This window comes from Mus caroli, chromosome 4 (genome assembly GCF_900094665.2).
Source record: "Mus caroli chromosome 4, CAROLI_EIJ_v1.1, whole genome shotgun sequence".
In the NCBI taxonomy this organism is placed as follows: Eukaryota; Metazoa; Chordata; class Mammalia; order Rodentia; family Muridae; genus Mus; species Mus caroli.
Genome location: NC_034573.1, coordinates 94,897,514 through 94,902,253, shown reverse-complemented (window position 1 = coordinate 94,902,253; position 4,740 = coordinate 94,897,514). Strand labels below are relative to the sequence as shown.

Below are 4,740 nucleotides of genomic sequence, written 5' to 3'. Positions count from 1 at the left end.
TCCTTCCTTCCTTCCTTCCTTCCTTCCTTCCTTCCTTCCTTCCTTCCTTCCTTCCTTCCTTCTTTTCTTCCTTCTTGTTTATTGGCTCTTTGTGAATTTCACATCATGTACCCCAAACCCACTCATTTCCCCCTTCTCTCTTACCCACCTTCTATCCTTGTAACCTTCCTCCCAATAGAGAAAAAAAATCTCACTGTGGGAAGCTGTAGTGTGTCACAGCATGTCCCTCAGCATACCCTTTTTCTATACTTCTTTGCTTGCAAATGGTCATAGCAATGACTTGTCCGTCTGGTGCCAGGGCTCTGGCTTCTGCTACTCTAGCAATACAGGAACCTTGTTGGGACTCCTCTCCTGTGTCATGGAGATCCTGCATTTAGATCTGTAAGGCTTCATGTGATTCATTAATTCCAGCAGCTCATCAGTATGTTGGCATGGGCCATTCAAAGCCCTGGATCTATGCCTGAGAGGCATCTGAGTTGGCCCTTCCTTTGACTTTCCCACTCTCATACCCTTAGGGCTGGCTCCTACAACCAGGGCCAGCTCTACTTTACTGCCCAGGCAAGGAGCATGGTCGCTCTCCTTAGCACTGCATCCAGTGAGGGACATGGCAAGTTCTCCCACTCTAGTGACCCCAGGACCAGCTCTTCCTCCTGCCATAGATAGTGCTGGACGAGGGAGGGAAGGAGGGTGCTCCTCCCTTGTCCGTGCCACCATCCAGAAGACAAGAGGCAAGGCCAGCTTGCCCACAACACCCACATCCAGGGCCAGCTCTACTGTGCTGCCCAGGTGAGGTACAGGGCTTGCTCCCCTGAGTGTTTGCAGCAGGTGAGGAGTAGCAACAGCTCTCCTCCTCTGATGACCTCGAGGATAACTTTCCTGTCTGCTGTGGGTTGCAAGGGGCAAGAGGTAGGGGGAATCTTTCCCTTTTCCAAGTCATCTCATGGCAGACAAGTTGCAGAGCCAGCTCTCCTACACTCACACCCTCAGGGCATCTTGCCTGCCCTCCCTGACTCTAAGGGGAGGTCAGCTCTCCTATGCTTGCCTATACCCTGGTCTCCCGAGTACTGTAGCTGATAAAGAGAAGGGCCATCTCTCCTGTTCTCATGATCCCAGGACCAGGTCTTGCAGGATGCCCAGGCCAGTGGTTGGGACAATTTTGCACAGCCCTCAAACATCTACATGCCCCCCAGTGGCAATCCAGACCAAAGACCTCTGCCTGACCTTTCGTGGGAACAGACTCCTGCTGCTAGAAGACCATGGCCCCTGGTGATAGCACAGGCTAGGACCCCACCATGGTGCCAGGTAGCATCACTGGCTACTCTACCACTTACTTGCTCCTCTTAGTGGTGCCAGTGTCTCTGAGTGTCTGGGGTCATCTCAGGGAGGATTTCAGGAGTGCTATGTCCTGCTTGTGCATTATGGTGACCTCTAGGTAGAGGTCATCTTGGGCATGGTCTGCCCCCTCGGGCCTATGCTGCATCAGGTGGGCATTTCAGGGTAGCTCCCTGACTAGGCTCCATGTTGATGGCCTGGTGGTTCTCTCACCTGGCCCTTTGTGAGAGTCATCTGTCTTGGGCTCACTTCTGATCCAGGCCCATGACTCCAGGCACAGTTCTTCTAGTCTCTGGCTTGCACTCAAGCACTGTCTGGTACTAGACTGGTGGTCATCTCAGGCTCTTCCCCCCTACCCCCACCAGGGAATGTTAACCTATTAAATCAGATGTTCATAGGTCAGAACACGGAGGCTAGACATAGACCTCTCTCCTCTTCCACCCACGAATACTCATGCAACACAGTAGCCACACCTGCAATGCTTCCAGGGGCAGGTCTCTTATTTATTATATAATTATTCTATGCCCATTACTTATCATTTACTTGAGTACCTGGTGGGAAAAAAACAGCCAATGTGATTTTCTTGATTGTCAAGGGAGAATTTTGTTTTGCCCAGGTTGGGTCGTGGCTTAGAATACAAGGGATTATTGACCCAACCAGTGTCAGATGACTATCTCTTGACTAGTCATTGTGACTACACAGGTACAGCCAGTACTGGTGGATGACTGTTGTGAAGTATCCACCAGCAAAGACTAGGCAGTCTTTCTAGCCACTAGAAAGACTTTTTTAGCAGGTTGGTATCTACACTGGGTGTTTAGGAACTGAGTACAGTCCCGAGCCTCTCTCAGGGTGAACTTTTGAGCACGAAAACCACATTCTGTGTTGACATACATCAGTTAGTAAGAACAGGTAGACAGAAGCAGAACCAAAGAAGCCAATAAACAAACTTACTAACTCAGGGACTTCCCTGGAAGTATGAACTTTAATAGATTAGGTCTTTGTTCTCATTTTGGCAGGTATTGGTGCCTTCATGCTGGGTTCCAAGGCCTGAATGGTACTTTCATCATGGCTGCAGTTGTGCTAAGGTCTGGAACCTACTAAGGTCTGGAGGCCTGTAACATGACAGCAGAAATTTCTCCATGAAGGGATGTAATGAAAACAGAATCTATAAAAGGATCCCACATTCCATTTCTTGGTTATTCCTACACAAACAGCAAAATGCTGGCTATTACATATATTTATGTGTTCAATAATTATTTTACAAACAATAGGTTATGTTTATTTTGTTACATAGATCCAATCAAAATGTTTTGTTTTAAATCATGTTTATTATGATTCTCTGTGGATGTTGTCCTTGTTTTTCCCAACAACAGCTCCTACCAATTTATGCCAGGCTTTTGAGACTGAATGAGAGGGGTGATTTTGTGAAATTATATTCCTACTGGGATTCCCCTGCTCCAGCCTTTTGGGGGAAATCAAGCAAGAAGTCTTTTTGCTTCCTTAAATATCCTATGTGGAAAAGTCCAAGTCCCAGAGATAATGAACCAGTCCTGGAGAGAAGCAGTCAGCGTATTGACTGGTGCTTCTTCTTCCTGTTGCTCTGGGTTGGAGGAATGTCCTCCACGTGTGCTGGGAAATACAACAGGCAGAGTTTATAACAGCAGAGATCTATTTCTCACAGCTGGAGTCTGGGAAGTACAGGGCCAACTGTGGGCTCAGTATCTGCCGAGGGCTCTTCTGTTTCTGAGATGACTCCTTGTTTCAGCCTCCTCTAGCAGAGACCATGACAGGATGGAAGGCAAGGAAAGGTAAATGGTTCAAATGCAGTGTGAAGACTTTTATGAAGCCCTTAATCCTATTTACAAGGGAAGTGCATACATTGAAACTGTATAGGATGACAGAAAGTTCCCTTAAACTAATGTAGGCTATTCATCTGGCACTAACTGAATCAACTCACCCCAGAAAGTACTGGTGTCTAAAACTAAGTAATACTCAGACTTTTAAACACGATCAAAAAGCAAATGGGATACAGAACCTGAGGCAAAGGGAAAAAAACAATATGAGAGTCAGAAGACAGCAGAGGTGGGACACGGGGCGAGAACAGGACTGAGCCCATCCCAGACCATTTATTCTGAAAGAGCTCCAAACCAAAGTTCTCTCTCTTTTTAAAAGGTTGCTAATGAAAACCAGAGTCAAAGATCAGCTTAGTTCAGTGACGCTGGTGCAGGCTGATGGAGTGGGTCAGTAGTAGACAAAGTTTAGCATGTCTACAAAGACCTGGCATTTGTTCACCAGCAACCCAAAAGCAAACACCAAGAAAAACAAACAAAAACAAACCAATAAGCAATAACACTCCCCTAAAAAAATAGATATCACTGGGATTGCAGTAAATAGAATTTCATCAGACAACAGCATTGCTTTTAGGAACTGGGTCTGCAAAAGCTCAAATGCTCCTTAAAATAGTGTTTTCTTCACTACTTTTAGAATAATGATCATTAAAATCTAAATTATATACTAGGTCCAAATAGAAAAAAAAAATCAGAAAGACTGCTGAACATGCAATGCACCATATTGGCTAGGAAACGTGGGTTATACAGAACAAACCCAGAAGACAAAGCTCTGTGACTCTCGACAAATTTGGTGTCACAGGATGATGCGCTGGGGTCTAGGTGAGGGGCTAATCAATCTGATGATAGCTCTAGGAGACACACACCGTATCTAATTACTTAGCTGTAAAGGAAAAAAAGCTTTCTCGCTCTGCATTTTCATTTTGAAAGCATAATTTCATAAGGCTAATTTCCTAGCAGGGTTTAACTGGATCAGTGTCAGGCAGTTGGCTCTAGAATGTCAATATTTCATCAGTTCACCTTGTGATTGCCATAGCTACCAAGGACCTTAGTGCTCTGCCCTCTAGGAAGGAGGGGTGAAGGCTTGGGTGGGAGCTTTATTTAGCAAATCCTTCCCATTTAAAAGCCATAAGCTCCTTGTCCCTGTCAGCAAGCGGCTAGAAGGAGCCTTGTTGACAGATCACATTAGAGGGGCCACTGTTGTGAATAGAGATGGGCAGAGCCTCGAGAGAGCGTACTATAATCAAGTATGACACGCTTATGCATATGTTCAAGTACAGAGTGTGGATGATGGACATACATGCAGATGTGTCAATCAGCTGGAGCTGAGAAGGCTTTCATAGCACAGAGTGCAGTACAAAACCATTAACCCTGAAGCTGCTCCTTGGAAATTGTTTAGTTGTTGTTCAGAAGAAGAAAGAAGAAAGAAGAAAGAAGAAAGAAGAAAGAGGAAGAAGAAGAAGAAAGAGGAAGAAGAAGAAGAAGAAGAAGAAGAAGAAGAAGAAGAAGAAGAAGAAGAAGAAGAAGAAGAAGAAGAGGAGGAGGAGGAGGAGGAGGAGGA

At 45.7% G+C, this 4,740-nt stretch overlaps 1 non-coding gene across 1 annotated transcript; it reads right to left on the bottom strand.

Annotated features, from left to right (window-relative positions):
- Nucleotides 1-1,699: 1,699 nt before the first annotated feature.
- On the bottom strand, nt 1,700-1,827 carry LOC115031015. The gene has a single exon (XR_003836605.1). It is a non-coding gene; the product is annotated as a small nucleolar RNA SNORA17 (small nucleolar RNA).
- Nucleotides 1,828-4,740: the final 2,913 nt, after the last annotated feature.